Consider the following 18,281-nt stretch of genomic DNA (forward strand, 5'->3'; position numbering starts at 1 on the left):
GTATCTGTCGCCAGAATAAGGCTACGAGGCATTACCGATCAATTACAACATACAGCATACATTACTCATACATGAATTTATTATCACATAAATATTAATCAAACATAATCATATTGTCCCTTATAAGGCTCTATGAGACCTTAAAACATGATTAAAAGAGATTTGGGACTAAACCAATAACATTTGAAAACTTTGGGAAACTCATAAAAATTTCATTCATACAAGGATCACACGCCCGTGTGAATAGGCCGTGTGCCTCACATGGTCACTAGACACACCCGTGTCACAAGCCGTGTGGAAACAAGGCATACATATTGACTTGCATCACACGGCCGGAGACACGCCCGTGTGCCACACCCGTGTGAAATCTAGAGAGTATACTGACTTGGGTTACACGACCAGCCACACGCCAATGTGCCAGCCCGTGCGTCACACATGGCCAGATGACATGCTCGTGTGTCTAAGTCGTGTAACTCACTGACTTGTTTAACTAAGTTACAGCAGGCACACGGTCGAGATAAACGCCTATGTGCTCAATCATGTGGGGCGAAATTAGGCTTGGTTTAAGCCACATTTCTCATCCCCTTCAAGCATACCTATACCACATCAGTTCATACCATTTCAATACATTCAAGGGAAACCAAAGCATGCTATTTCATACACATTTCATGCTTTTATAAACCATTCATTCAACCCTTAAAATCATAACCAAAAACATACCATATCAATATGTCATAACCAACATTTTTCACCTAACTTACTTATGCATATTCTCATCATATTATCAACTAATTCATGCCACAAAACATACCATTTCATCATCTCAAAATCAATCTACAACATGCCATCTTCCAAGCAATAATACACCAATTAACCTCTAGCTAGTTGAGCAACTCATAATAAACTTGCCAAAACATAAGGCATTATATACATCACATATCACATTACACGATCTCAAATCTATCTTTGAAAATATTGTAGCCCCTTTCAATTGATCAAAAAAATTATCTATTCGTGGAAAAAGGGTATTTGTTCTTGATAGTCACTTTATTGAGCTGTCGATAGTCGATGTACATTCTCATAGTTTCGTCTTTCTTTATCACAAAAAAAACCGGTGCACCCTAGGGAGAATAACTCGGTCGTGCGAAACCTTTATTTGTCAATTCTTGCAACTGAGCTTTTAACCCTTTTAATTTGGACGGTGCCATTCTATATGGAGCTATCAATATCAGAGTTTTTTCCAGCACTAACTCAATGCCAAATTCAACTTCCCTGATCGGTGGTAAACCTGGTAACTCTTCAGGAAACACATTCGGATATTCATATACAACTAGTACTAATTCAATCTTCTTTTTGGCCACTTTATTGTCGAGCATATAAGCAAAGTAAGCTTCACACCCCTTTCTCACATATTTCCGAGCTAACATCGAAGAAATCACTGCCTGTAAACCATTCAAATCATTAGACTCAATACAAATTATCTCATTATTCTGACATCTCAAATCAATCGTCTTTCGTTTGCAGTTCACTATCGCATCATGCAATTCTAACCAATCCATACCCATAATTATATCAAATTTTTTGAATGGTAACAACATCAGATTAACTGGAAAACAGGAATCTCGAATCATCAACGGATAGTTCTTGCATATTTTATCAACTAGAACACACTTGCCTAAAGGGTTCGATACTCTAATCACAAATTCAGTAGACTCTATAGGCAAAGTCTTACTGGATACTAAGTTCATACATATATATGAATGAGTAGATCTAGGATCAATTAATGCAACAACACTAGTATCATAGAGAGTGAAAGTACCAGTAATAACATCTGGAGAAGAAGCTTCTTCGCGAGTGCGAATAGCATAAGCTCTGGTAGGAGCTCGAGCTTCAGATCTCACAACAGTGTCTTTAATCATTCTCTGGCTACCGCTCACATTAGTCGTGTTTCATGGTGGCCTACCCCTAGCTGTAGTGTTATTCGGGTTCGTATTCTGCACTATATCTTGCTCGGCCAACTCAAGACATTCACGAAAAAAATGATCTAATGATCCACATTTGAAACAAGCTCGATCATTCAATCTACAATTTCTGGGATGTCATTTACCACAATATCTGCACTCAGGTTGATTTGGTCTGACATTTCCAACACTAGCCATTGAAGTAGCTTTTGAATTCACAGGTGGCCTCTCTCGGTCTCTTCTAGAATAACCCCCAGTAGCCTTTGAATGGCTACAATCATCTCAGAACTTCTTTGATGCCGACTGAAATGACTTACTTGATGATCTTTTTCGTACCTCTCTAGCTTTCAAGTCAGCTTTTCCTTTCTCTTTCCCGAGTTCTTCAGCTTTACACGCTCTTTCGACAAGCACAACAAACTCTTTTATTTCCAGAATCCCGACTAACAAGCGGATATCTTCATTCAAACCATCTTCAAATCTCTTGCACATAATTGCTTTAGTCAAAACACATTCTAGTGCATATTGACTTAATCTCACAAATTCTAGTTCGTATTCCGTAATAGACATACAACCCTGTTTCAACTCAAGAAAGTCTTTACATTTTTGATCTATGAATCTCTGATTGATGTATTTCTTTCTAAATTCGATCTGAAAGAACTCCCTAGTGACTCATTGTTTTGGAACCATAGATATGAACGTTTTCCACCAATGATACGCCGTATCTCTCAGAAGTGAAACAACACATTTAAGACATTCATCAGGAGTACATGACATTTCATCAAACACTCGTATCGTATTCTCGAGCAAAAACTCAATTCTTTCAGCATCATCATTAGCAGTAGCATGAAACTCTTCAGCCTCATATTTTCTAATTTTATCAATTGGAGGCTTACTCAATTGTATCGGATTCACAGCTTGTGGCATAACAGGGACTTGTGGAGGATTAGATAGGGGTGAAGGTTGTGGAGCAGCCAGATTAGTTCTAATATACTGAGTGAACCACTTATTCATCATCTGGAAGAAGGCTTGCTTAGCCTCTCCCTCGTAGCTACTTGTAATCAACCTAAAATCAGCCAGCGCTACCTCTTGCGCAGGAGCGAGCCCATTACTTTCCACATCATCAGCTACGGCTCGACTGGGATCCATTTACTATACGAAAACACATTTTAACTATTAAGAATCATCACACTATCTCAGTTTATAGATATGGAATGTATAGCTAGACTCTCACTCCCTATGTTAGTCCTAGAATCGACTAAACCCTACTCTGATACCAATAAAATTAACACTGCTAACCCGTGTTCGTCACCAGATTAGGGTTTAGAGGTATTACCAATTAAACATGACATTTAACTAACATTTCAGAACTCAATAAACATTCATTATCGAATAACATGCATTCACATACACAATGTCCCTTAAATAGGTCTACAGGACCTATAAACATGCTTACTAAAGGTTCAAGACTAAACCGATCACATATAAAATTTCTGAAAACTTATAAAATTTTCATACATTCATGGGTCATACGCTCGTGTGAATAGGCTGTGTACCTCACACAATTACTAGACACGTCCGTATCTTAGGCCGTGTAAAAATAGGGCATACATAATGACTTAGATCACATGGTTAACTACACGCTCGCGTGTCTAACCCATGTACCCTTCAAAATTGCCACACACGTCCATGTACCAAGGCTGTGTGCCTCACATGGCCACCAGACACACCTGAGTGTCTTAGCCGTGCTCGAGACTGACTTGAATTTTTAATTATTCTCTAGTGGACACATGGCAGTGTAACATGATCTGTGTCACACACGGCTGAAAAGCCAATTTGCCACCCTTTCCACAAGCACACCTAGCAACCAAAATAACACCATTTCAGTATATCTTTAAGCAACCAAAAACATCCCAATTCATACTCATATTAAACCATCTATTCACAACCATAGCAACCACTCAATTCCATATTCAATATATACCAAATCATTATGCCAAAACTATCACAATTTACCTAATTACCAAATGCATTAACTGAACAACTTATCCTCTATTTAAAGTCACTTAATAGACCATATCATCATCTCAAATCAAACCACAACATGTCAACTTCCAAGCATTAGCACAACAATTAAAAACTAACAAAAATAACCAACACATAACCACATCAAAGAAGCCAACATACAAGGCATTATATACATCACATATATCACCTTACAAACATAACACTTAGGCCAAATTATATGACCAAATACATAAGAACATTTTCAACCAAAAATAAGCCAAATCTCATGGCTAATATCATAGTTCAAAACATATAAAATGACACTAGCCTATACATGCCATATACCATATAAACAAACCTTCAAAAGTACCACAAAGTAGTCGATAGTGTGATGATGGTTCCCGATGATCCCTGTGTCTGAGCTATCTTCGATGATCTATAAAACATGGAAAGAACAACAAAATAAGCTTCAAAAGCTTAAGAAGCCATATACAAATAAACACATATAGATACACAAACCTTTCTTAATGAATGTATATTCAAATACACTTGTAATTTCATCAATCACTTCTTTTTCAAATTCTCGTATGAATTTCATACGTACGTGAGTCATTTAACTCATTAACTCACTCTTTCTCAACTTGTCTCTGACCATTGAACCGTTCGGAATCGTTAAGGATACTCAGAAATCATAAAAGCTTTTACAATGCCATATCCCAGATATGGTCTTACATGTTATCACATATAGATGCCACTGTCCCAGATAGGGTCTTACACGAATCAATATACGATGCCAATGTCCCAGACATGGTCTTACACGCAATGTCAATGCAATGGCAGTGTCCTAAACATGGTCTTACATATAATCACAACTCGATAACCTAATGTCATGACATTCATATCCTATACTATTCCTAAGGTTCTATGGGACTTTTGAATATCGTAGTTCTGTCAATTCTTGCTCATAATTGTTCATTCAACATTTATAACATTTCAATGATAAATATACAAATACAATTTAAATTAAAGGCACTGTATATTAACTTACCTTGTACGGACACGAATGAACTAGAATGACAATTCAACCACTTTTGATTTCCCCCGGTCTAATTCCATTTTCTTTCGTTCTTGATCTAAATAAATTCAGATTTAGTAATTTAATCACACATTTAATCAATTCAATCCATAAATACATAATTAGGCCTTTTTATACTTTGGCCCTTATATTTTAACACTTTAACATTTTAGTCCTTATTTCACAAAACATAAAATATACATAATTTCATTTTACACATGCTTGGCCGAATATTCCCTAGTTCTTATAAGCCCATATATTTCATTTATTTTACATTTTGACCTCTCAATTTTCATATTTCTCAATTTAATCCCTTATAGGCATTTTTACTCAAAATCGCTTACCAAAACTTGTATAACTATCAATAAATATTCATTTTTCACCATCAAACATTCAAAATCTCAAGCTACCAAAAATGGTAAATCACAAAATCCAAAACCAATTTAAAAGTTCAAGCATGGGCTAGCTAGTATTCGAAGCAACGATCACAAAAACGTAGAAATTATCAGAAAGGGATCGAAAATCATACCTTAGTCAAGGATTAAAGATGCCGAACCCTACAATGCTTTAAAGCTCTCTTTTCTTCTTTATTTTCAGTTGAGAATGGAAAAGATGAACATAATTTTAGCTTTGGTTTTATTAAATTATGATTTATTTAGCTAATTACCAAAATAACCTTATTTAATATCATTTAAAAACACATAATAGATGGCTATTCATGTCAATTTCCACTATCCATGGTCTAATTACAACATAAGGACTTCACATTGAATTATTCATAGCAAATAAGCACTTAAACAATTAGAATGCAACTTTTGCATTTTACGCGATTTAGTCATTTTTCTCAAATTGAGCTATTAAATGATAAAATTAACTCACGAAATTTTCACACATATACAATCACATGCTGTAAATGCCAAAAATAATATTAAAATAATTTTACGACCTTGGATTTATGGTTCCAAAACCATTGTTCCGGTTTAGCTAAAATCGGGCTGTTACAATCCATCTGCGGGTGAAACGTAGTACTAAAATGTAGCTTTGTACCCAGTGCGTCTTGTAGTTTCTTCCAAACTCGCGATGTGAACCTTGGATCTCTATCCGAAACAATATAAAATAGGTACCCCTTGCAATCTCACAACCTCGGAGATATATAACTCAGCTAACTTCTCAAGCGAGAAATCCGTACGTACAGGAATGAAATGAGCTAATTTCGTCAATTAGTCAACAACAACCCAGATTGCATCTTTCTTTCTCGAAGATAGGGGTAAACCCAATACAAAATCCATAGCTACTCTATTCCACTTCCATTCAGGAATCATGATAGGTAGTAATAAACTTGACGGCACTTGATTCTCAGCTTTGACTCGTTGACAAATCAAATATTTCGAAACAAATTCTAGGATATCTCATTTCATACCATGCCACCAATAAAACTGTTTCAAATCGTTATACATTTTCATACTTCCTGGATGTACTGATAAACAACTACTTTGTGCTTTGTTCAAAATCATTTGAATCAACTCTGAATTTATCGGAACACATATTCGATCTTTGAATCTCAAACAATTATCAAAATAAACTTGAAACTCTGAATCAGAAATTGACTCACATTGAACCCGTTTTGCTTGCAGTTCTTTATCAAACTTTTAAGCCTTACAAATCTGTTGTATAAACAACAGACTTGCTTTCAACTCTACTACCAATGAACCATCGTCAGACAAAGCCAATTGTCTATTCAAAGCACGTAAAGCAAATAAGGACTTTCGACTTAAAGCATCAGCAACTACATTCACTTTTCTCGGATGATAGTCAATTACCAGGTCATAATCTTTTAGCAATTCTAACCATCTCTGCTGTCGCAAATTCAAATCTCTCTGAGTCATCAGATATTTAAAGCTTTTGTGATCGGAATAAATATGGCATTTCTCACCATACAAGTAATGACACCAAATTTTCAACTCAAACACTATTGCGGCCAATTCAAGATTGTGCGTCGGATAATTCTTTTCATGCGACTTTAATTGTCTCGAGGAATAAGCTAAAACTTTGACTTCCTACATCAGAACACAACCTAGGCCATTTAACAATGCATCACTAAAAATTATGCATTCTTTACCCGACTTAGGCTAAACTAACATTGGTTCTTCAGTTAATAAAGCTTTTAACTACTCGAAACTTTTATGGCATTTATCTGACCACTCAAACTTAACATCTTTTTAAAGCAATCTTGTCATCAGAGTTGCAATCATCGAAAAGCCTTTTACAAACCGTCTATAATATCCCGCTAGTCATAGAAAACTGCGAACCTCAGATACATATCTCGGAGACTTCTAATCTATTATTGCGAAAATTTTTCTCGGATCAACCCGAATACCTTCAGCTGAAACATTATGTCCCAGAAAACTAACCTCTCGTAGCCAAAACTCACATTTGCTGAATTTTGCATACAACTACTTATCTCTCAAAGTTTGTAGCACGATTCTCAAATGTTCTTCATGTTTAAATTCATTACGAGAAAAATGAAGATATCATCAATAAACACAACTACAAATCTGTCTAAATAATGCCTAAAAATTCGGTTCATCAAGTCCATAAAAATAGTAGGTGCATTCATTAGTCCGAAAGGCATAACCAAAACTTCGTAGTGTCCGTACCTCGTTCTAAAAGTAATCTTTGGTACATCGGAGTCTTTAACTCGCAACTGGTAATAACCCGATCTCAAATCGATTTTCGAAACACTGTTGCCCCTTTTAGTTGATCAAACAAATCATCAATCCGCGGTAAATGGTATTTACTCTTGATTATTACTTTGTTAAGCTGTCTGTAGTCTATACACATTCTCATCGTGCCTTTTTTCTTTTTCACAAACAACACAGGAGCACCCCAAGGTGAAAAACTTGGTCCTGCAAATCCTCTACCGATCAACTCTTGCAACAGAGATTTCAATTCTTTTAACTCTATTAGAGCCATTGATATCGGCGTAGTTCCCGGCACTAACTCAATGCCAAACTCAACCTCTCAGATCGGTGGTAAACCCAGTAACTCTTCAGCAAACACATCCAAATACTCACACACAACTGGCACTGATTCGATCTTCTTTTCAGTCACTTATGTATCAAGCACATAAGCAAAATAAGCTTCAAAACCCTTTCTCACATAATTCTACACTAACATCGATGAAATCACTACTGGTAAACCATTCAAATCATATGACTCAATCCAGATAATCTTATTATTCTGACATCTTAGATCAATCGTCTTTTGTTTACAGTTTACTATAGCATCATGTAGCGTTAGCCAATCCATACCCAGAATTATATCAAATTCATCAAATGACAACAACATCAGATTAGCCGGAAAATAGAAATCCTAAATCATCGATGGACAATTCTTGCACACTTTATCAACCAAAACACACTTGCCTAAGGGGTTCGATACTCTAATCACAAATTCAGTAGACTCTACAGGTAAAGTCTTACTGAATACTAAATTCACACATATATATGAATAAGTTGATCCTGGATCTATTAATGCAATCACATTAGTATCATAGAGAGTAAAAGTACCAGTGATAATGTCTGGAGATGACGCTTCTTCGCGAGCGCGAATAGCGTAGGCTCGTGTAGGTGCTCTGGCCTCTGACCTCACAGTAGAATCTTTAGTCACTCTCTGGCTACCACTCACATTTCCTGTGTTTCTGGGTGGTCTACCTCTAACTGTAGTGTTACTTGGCCTCGTGTTTTGTACTGTATCTTGCTCAGCCAACTCAAGACAGTTACGAATAAAATGATCTAATGACCCACATTTAAAACTGGCCTGATCATTCAATTTACAATCACTAAAATGCTTTTTTCCACACTTTCTACATTTAGATCGATTTGGTTTCACATTCCCAACACTAGCTATAGAGATAGCCGGAGCTTTAAAGCTAGAATGTTGCCTTTCACGATCTCTGTTTGAATATCCCACTGATGCATTAGAATGATTAAACGAGTCTTGAAATTTCTTCGATGCAGACTGATAAGATTTACTAGTTGATCTCTTTCTCGAGTCTCTTGCTTCAAAATCAGCTTTTCTCTTTTCTTTGCTGAGATCCTCAGCTTTACAAACTATAACACCCTAAACCTGGCCCAAACGTTACGGCCGAATCTGGTGTGTCACATTGAAGTGTTTTTTGAAAACCATGTTTTCATTGAAAAACCTTTTTGATGTTTAGAAAATTTTACCGTTTAAACTTGTAAACCTTTGTAGTGGCAGAAACATGTTATTTTAAAAACAGTTAAGTATCGAAAAATCAAACCTTCTTTGTTATGGCTTAAAGTGAATGGATACTACGCACCAGGTAGGATTCAAGAAAAGAGGAGGTGAGTCAATTAGACTACTTAAGTACCTAGCTCTTCCATGATCCAATCCTAGACATGCACACATTCATTGCCACACTTTAAACTTATTACTTGTCCACGAACAACAAATTAAGTTTAAGTCTATTTAAAATATTTATTTCCTTTGAAAATATTTACGTTGCGGAAACTTTGCTCAGTTATCGTGATATTTTGAAAATAAGTAACTTTTATAAAACGCGCCCTAGGGCTAACCAATTTTAAGGAATCAATTTAAGTTATGTGAATCTCAAGTTGAAAATGATTTAAGTAATTTAAAAACCCAAAATGATAGAGCAGCCTTATTACAACTTTAAGCAAAATAGAAATAATAAAAAGTAAATGCAAAATTTAAAAGGAAGCTAATTGAAACTTATTTAAAAACCAGAAATTTAATCTTCGTGGCCACTCTGAATCCCGCCCAACTCCAATTCCACCAACTAGGGCTCACCTGCAAGGATGGAAGAGAAAGGGGATGAGTTTGGAAAACTCAGTGTGTATGGAAAACCCATCAAAAGCCCAAGTCAGCTCAAGCCCATTGGGCCTAAGCCCTATTCAGATAAAAATGGGTATAGGGTCGAAACCCTTTTTAGAATACAGTAAACTGGGCCTTAGCCCCTTTTCAGATAACAGTATGGCCCATAGGCCAATTCCAGAACAAAGCAGACATATTCGTGTATGCAAGCCCAACCCAGCCTATAACCAACCGTTACACTCCACCCATACCAGCCCTACACTCCATGTAGGGAATAGCTCAACCCACCCAGCCCTACACTCCATAGTTGCAGCATTGCTGCTCAGATATCAGTAAGTTGAAACAAAATCTCCAGTACGTGGACAAGCCACTTTCAGTACTTCCTCCATTAATAACCTAGTCCCTTGCATCAGATAATAATAACTTGACATACAGTAAATAGTAACAGTCAAACATGCATTCAGGTCAACCTTAACCCTAGGGGTACATCAGTAATTTTGCTCCTTTGAGTAAAACTATAAACTTTCCACCTATAAAGGTATTTCAGTAATTTTATCAGTTTTAAGGGTTCTCATGAATGTTACGGTCCTTACTAGCTCATTTTTCATCGCAGTAATTTATTTATCTAAATTTCACAATTTTAGTCATTGGGCCCTAAAACCCCTAATGGCCCTACAGTGTCCATTAGCCATTTAAGCCCATTTAACTCAAGTTTTATGACCAGTTTACCAGTTTAAGCAGTTTCGATTCTATAGTCTAACAAAACATACTTATTACCTATTTTTTATATTATATATTTTTATTAAATTTTTTTATTATTACCCGTATGGGCCCGTAAGCCCATTGGGCCTAGTTTGTAACGCCCCCACACCAGAGACCGTCGCCGGAGTCGAGTATGAGGTGTTACTAAGCTTAGTTTAACATTTTTAGAACTTTGAATTATTTGTTTCTACATTCACAGCTTTTAAGCTACTTGCATCACAGTCACAAGAAAATCATATCTCGAGTTACGAAACTCGAAATTAAGATCCGTAAATTTTCCTGAATCTAGACTCATAAAACTATCTACTAATTTTTTCTAGAATTTTGGTTGGGCCAATTAGTACAGTTTATTAGTTAAAGTTACCCTATTTCAAAACTCGACTGGTCTGACCTCTGTTTACTACGAACCACATTTCTATCTGTACAAAATTCATATGACTATGAGGTTTCTTTATACTAAAACTAGACTCAATAAGGATTCTGAGGATATAAAATAAACCACCTAATTATATCTTTACAATTTATGGTGAATTTCTAAAGTAGGAACAGGGGATTCAGAAACTGCTATGACTCTGTTTCACTAAAATTAAAATATCTTCTAACATATACTTCCTTTACTTGTTTCATTTGTTTCATGTGAAACTAGACATAATAAGCTTCAATTTGATATGTATTTCACCACCAAATTCAATTTCTATGATTTTTAGTAAATTTTCAAACTCGCGTTAGTGTTGCTGCAGTATTCTGTTTATGGTAAATTTCATCCTTTTTATGAGTTTTTATGCACTAAGTATCTTAATAGTTTTCCTTAACATCAAACATAATCTAAAGTAACCATTTTCATAATTTATCATTATCAAGCATTTCCTCAACCATTTCACAACCATACCATAAGATCATTTACACAAAATGGGTATATTGCTATACATGCCATACTTAAATTTACAAGCCATTTACCAAAAATCTTCGGATAGTGTGACCGAGCCTTCGACCTATCCCGACTCTGAGCTAGCTTGTCCAAAACTACAATGAGTAAGAAGGAGGAGTAAGCATAAATGCTTAGTAAGTTCATATGCAAATAATAAGTAACATAACAAACAGTTATACCACCAACATTAGCATACATCACTAAAACACATATCACATTTTAATCATTCTTCATCATCTTATTACCTTATCGTGGTTGTATCAATACTCAACCCGAGGGTTAAATACATACCTGTCCAAAATATCCATTTCATATCACTTACCAATACGTCTCTTTACATCTCAAATTTTCCTCCATTTGAGTAGAACTTTACCCGCTGAACACATCGGAATATAATTGGATACATGGATAACTTGCACATAAGTGCCACATATTCAATCAAGCAATCATGTAACCCGCCCATAAGTTTAACTCGGACTCAACTCAAAGAGCTCGGCGTTCAGATCCATAAGTGAACTCGGACTCAACTCAACGAGTTCGGATGCCTAGTTACATCTCACGAACTCTGACTCAACTCAACGAGTTCGGACATTCGCATCTATAAGTGAACTCGGACTCAACTCAACGAGTTCGGATGCTCAACCATCCTAGTGCCATGTCACTTGTATCCTAATCTATTCCTAAGGTTCAAACGGGCTTTTCCTAACACTTATCCTTGCCGTCTTCCGTAGAATGCCAAATCAATACTCGGTAACAATTATATTTAATAAGTAGTTCACATAATTTACATATTATTTGAAATTAACCACAAAGCATACATTTCATAATAAAATTCAGCATAACATATAATTAATATCAATAACTTAAAAATAACAATTATGCTACATTATTTACACATGAACTTACCTTGGTACCAAAATACAAAGATTTTGCAATTTAGTCCACAATCTTTTCTTTTCCTCGATTGAGGTCGATTCCACGCCTTTCTTGATCTAAAATAACACATTTAGCTTATTTAATACTCACATTATCAAATTAATCCTTAACTCAAATTTTGGCAAAATTACAATTTTACCCCTAAACTTTTGCATATTTACATTTTTGCCCCTAGGCTCTGGATTAAACTTTATTCCTTATTCTTATGTTTTACAACATGCTGATCACTTTTCTCTTCTATGGCAACATCAAATTCTCACTCTAACATGTACTTGTGACTATTAGGTATTTTTACCGATTAAGCCCTTTTACTCGCTTTTTGCTTAAAATCGAGTAGTACAAGTTGTCTAACATAATTTAAAACTTCATATTCTATCATAAAACATCAAAATTCACAAATTTCACCTATGGGTATTTTTCCAAATATAAACCCTAGGTTAAATTATTGCTAACATAAGCTTTATCGAGTTACCGGATCTCAAAACGTAAAAATCATTAAAAGCGGGCTTGGAATCACTTACTATGGAGCTTGGAAGCTTGAAACAAACCCTAGCTATGGAGAACCCTTGAAATTTCGGCCTAATGAAGAAGATGGACAAAATTGGCTTTTAATTTTGTTTTTAATTCATTTTAATAACTAAATGACCAAAATACCCTTACTACTAAACTTTCCAAAATTCCTTCCATGTCCTAATTTTGTCCATGAACTTAAAATTGGTCAAATTGCTATTTAAGACCTCCTCATTAATATTCCAAAACAATTTCATACTAAAACTTCTAGAATGCAAGTTTTGCAACTTATTCGATTTAGTCCCTACTTTCAATTTAAGCACTTTAGGCATAGAATTTCATCACGAAATTTTCACACAATCATGCAATCATATCATAAACATCAAAATCATTGTAAAATAATTATTTCTATCTCGGATTTGTGGTCACGAAACCACTATTCCGATTAAGCCCTAATTTAGGATATTACAACTCTCCCCCCCTTTTAAAGATTTTCGTCCTCGAAAATCTTACCGGTAAACAGGTGTGGGTATTGGTTTCTCATAGTTTCTTCAGTTTCCCATGTAGTCTCTTCTACCCCATGCTTTTGCCACAACACTTTCACAAGTGCAACACTTCTATTTCTTAGTTGTTTGACTTCTCGAGCTAAAATCTTAATCGGTTCTTCTTCATAAGTCATATCCGGTCGCAGCTCAATTTCATCGGTGAAATTATATGTGAAGGATCCGAACGATACCGACGTAACATAGATACGTGAAACACATCATGAATCTTTTCTAATTCGGTGGTAACGCTAGCCGATATGCTACCGTCCAACTTTTTCAATTATTTCATACGGTCCAATAAAACGCGGACTTAACTTGCCCTTTCGTCCAAATCTAAGGACTTTCTTCCATGGAGACACTTTCAAAAATACCTTATCACCAACTTGAAACTCAATGTCCTTTCCTTTAGGTCCGCATAAGATTTCGTCTATCCAAGCGACTTTCAAACAATCTCGAATTATCTTCACTTTTCTTCATTTCTTTTATTAAATCAACTCCATAAATCTGATTTTCCTTGAGTTCAGTCCAATACAAAGGCGTTCGACACTTGCGACCATACAATGCTTCATAAGGTGCCATTTTCAAGCTCGTCTGATAGCTATTGTTGTAAGCAAATTCTACTAACGGCAAATATCTTTCCCAACTTCCTTGAAATTCCAATACACAACATCTAAGCATGTCTTCAAGAATCAATTACTCTCTCGATTGTCCATCGGTTTGTGGATGAAAAGCAAGATCGAAATTTAACTCGTACCTAACGCGCCTTGCAACTTTTGCCAAAACCGCGAGGTAAACCTTGGATCTCTATCTCAAATAATCGATAATGGTATTCCGTAATCTAACAATTTCTTTAATATACGATTCAGCCAACTTGTTAAGAGAATAATTCATACGCATCGGGATAAAATGAGCCGACTTAGTTAATCATCAACTATTACCCAGATGGCATCTTTCTTTCCCGAGTCAATGGCAATCTCAAACAAAATCCATAGTAATCCGATCCCATTTCCATTCAGAACCATAATAGGTGGAGTAATCTCAAGGTACTTGGTGTTCACTTTCACCTATTGACAAATTAAGCATTTGGATACAAACTCGATATATCTCTTTTCATTCCATTCCACCAATACATTTTCTTCAAGTCATTATACATTTTCGTACTACCCGGATGAATCGAGAAATAACCACTATGTGCTTCCTCAGAGGATCTTTTGAATCAATTCCTCATTCTTGATACACACAACCGATCTTTAAACATTAAGCACCCATCGAACCAATTCAAATCGATCCCGTGTCGACTTCATTAATCGCTTTCTTTTGGCTAGCAAATCTTGATCATTTTTCCGAGTTTCGAAATCTCTTGTAAAACATTGGTTTTGCTCTTAACTCGCTAGAATCGAACCATCATCCGACACTTTCAACCGAGTGTTCATAACTCTCAAAGCAAACAACAACTTTCGCTCAAAGCATCAAGAACCACATTCGCTTTTCCGGATGATAATCAATAACAAGCTCGTAATCTTTCAACAACTCCAACCATCTTCGTTGTCTCAAATTCAAGTCTTTTGTGACATCAAGTACTTAAGACTTTTGTGGTCGGTATATACCGACATTTTCACCATACAAATAATGTCGCCAAATTTTCAAAGCAAACACCACCGTAGCCAATTCCAAATCGTGAGTAGGATAATTCCTCTCATGAGGTTTTAACTGCCTCGAAACATATGCCACCACTTTTCCTTCTTGCATGAGCACACACCCCAAACCATTTAGAGAAGCATCACTATACACCACAAATTCTTTACCCGATTCGGCTGTACTAACACCGGTGCCTCTGTTAATAACTTTTTCAATTCTTCAAAACTCAGTTGACATTCTTCCGTCCATTCAAATTTAACATCTTTTGGAGTAATCTAGTTATAGGAGCAGCAATTATAGAAAATCCATTTACAAACCGCCGATAATACCCAACTAGCCCCAAGAAACTTCTAACTTCGATTCACGTTTTGGTGGTTTCCAATCAACAATGGCTGAAATTTTACTAGGATCAACCCAGATACTATCACCAAAAAATATGACCCAAAAATCCAACTTCCTGAGCCAAAATTCACTTTTACTAAACTTAGCATACAAATGCTTATCTCTCAAAGTTTGCAAAACTATCCTCAAATGGTCAAGATGTTCGTCTCATCTTTTGAATAAATTAAAATATCATCTATAAACACCACAACAAATTTGTCCAAGTATGGCTGAAATATGCGATTCATTAAATCCATAAACACAAAGAAGAGCATTTGTCAATCCGAATGGCATAACTAAAATTCATAATGACCATACCTTGTTCTAAAAGCGCTTTAGGTACATCCGACTCCTTTACCCGCAGCTTGGTAATACCCGGATCTCAAGTCAATCTTTGAAAACCATGTCGCTCCTTTTAGCCGATCAAACAAATCATCAATTCTCGCAACGGATACTTGTTTTTGATTGTCACCTTATTTAACCGCCGATAATCAACACATAATCTCATAGAACCATCCTTCTTTTCACAAATAACACGGAGCACCCCAAGGTGAAAAACTCGGTCTCATAAAGCCTTTATCACCAACTCTTGCAATCGCGACTTTAATTCTTTCAACTCTGTTGGTGCCATTCTATATGGAGCAATCGAGATCGAGTCGTTTCAGATCAAATCAATACCAAATTCTACTTCCCGACTGGAGGCAAACCCGCAATTCTTCCGAAATACGTCGCAAATTCACACACAACCCAAGACCGATTCAACTTTCTTTTCAACTTCTTTTGTATTAATTACATACGCCAAATAAGCTTCATAACCCTTTCTCGATATCTTTGAGCCAACATTGAAGAAATCACACTAGGCAATGCCTCGATTTATCCGATTCAACCCGCAGAGTTTCACCATTTCCACACTTTAATTCTATAACCTTTTCTTTGCAATTTACTATAGCATCATGCAATGTCAACCAATCCATACCCAAAATAACATCAAATTCATCAAACGGCAACAACATCAAGTCGGTAGGAAAGTAATGATCCCGAATCATTAAAGGACATTTCTTACATACTTTATCAACAATCACACATTTGCCTAACGGATTCGACACTCTAATCATAAATTTCAGATTCTCAACGGTATATTCATACTAGACACCAATTTCATGCACACATATGAATGAGTAGAACCGGATCAATCAAAGCAATAACATTAACATTATAGAGAGAAAATGTACCAGTAATCACATCGTGAGGAAGCATCTTTACGCTTTAATAGCATAAGTTCTAGCCGAGCCCTTCCTTCAGTCTAACCTGCATCCTCGCTACATTCTTATCGCTTGTTTCACTTCCTACTTTTCTCGGATACCTTCCCTCGAGTCCGCACCACTAGCTTTTACATTCGAAATTTTTCTTTCTCGGCTCTCTCGGCGTCTCTAATAAAATGATCAGGAGAACCACATCGAAAACATTCATTTGCTCAGACGGACCAAAATGATTTCTACCACACCGGCACTCGGGTTTAACAAATCTCGTATTTCCCACACTAGTCGCAGTAGTAGTCCGAGATTTAGGACCCACATTTCGCTTCTTAAAATTTCCATATGATTGCCCAATTGAAACTTGGGAACGAGGATTCATATTTCTTGACTTTCGGTTTCTTTGTGTGAGGGTGCATTACTCATTGGTCTTTTCTTCCAATTTCGTGTTTGATTCTACCTTTTTCTTTTCCTTCAAGAATTCTTCACCTTGCAAGCTTGATCGACAAGTACCACCATTTCTTTTAGTTCAAGGATCCCAACAAATACCTTAATATCTTCGTTAAGCCCGTCTTCAAATCGTCGGCACATCTTGGCTTCAGAGGAACATATTCCCCGCATACTTACTTAATCGAACAAACTCTCTTTCATATTCTCGAGATCTGTCATATTACCTTGCTTCACTCAAGAAACTCTTTACATTTCGATCAATAAATCTTTCACTAATATATTTCTTCCAAACTCTTCTTGAAAGAATTCCTGTGTTACCTCTCTTTCGGTACCACCAAATCAAAGTCTTCCACCAATTATAGGTTGAATCTCTCAACAAAGATGTAGCACATTTCAAACATTCTTTAGGTGTACAAGATAATTCATCAAATACTCGGATAGAATTTTCAAGCCAGAACTCTGCTTTCTCTGCATCATCATCAATATTTGCTCTAAATTCTTCAGCCCCTTGTTTACGAATTCTATCAACGGGGGTTCTGTGAAATTTTATCATATCCACTCCTTGAGGCATTGGAGGCATAGGTTGAGGAATTGGGGGAGGTGGGGGAGGTCGTACATTTGGGTTCGTACGAACGAACTCAGTGTACCATGCACTCATCATTTGGAGAAAGGCTTCCGATCCCTTTCCCTCCTCCCCGACCAACATGAGGGGTGGGTTTTCATCGTATTGCTCCATCAGCCGGAGTGGCGCATGACTCAGACTTCATCTGCCACAGCTGGATCGGGATCCATTTACTATATAAAAAAATTTCATTTAAAAAGGTCAGAAGTCGTCACACTATCACAATTCATACATATGGCATGTATAGCAAAATCCGTACATACAACACGTAGTCCGAGAACCGACTAAACCTGCTCTGATACCACTAAATGTAACGCCCCACACCGAGACCGTCACGAGTCGAGTATGAGGTGTTACTA

Source organism: Gossypium arboreum, chromosome 6 (assembly GCF_025698485.1).
Source record: "Gossypium arboreum isolate Shixiya-1 chromosome 6, ASM2569848v2, whole genome shotgun sequence".
NCBI lineage: Eukaryota > Viridiplantae > Streptophyta > Magnoliopsida > Malvales > Malvaceae > Gossypium > Gossypium arboreum.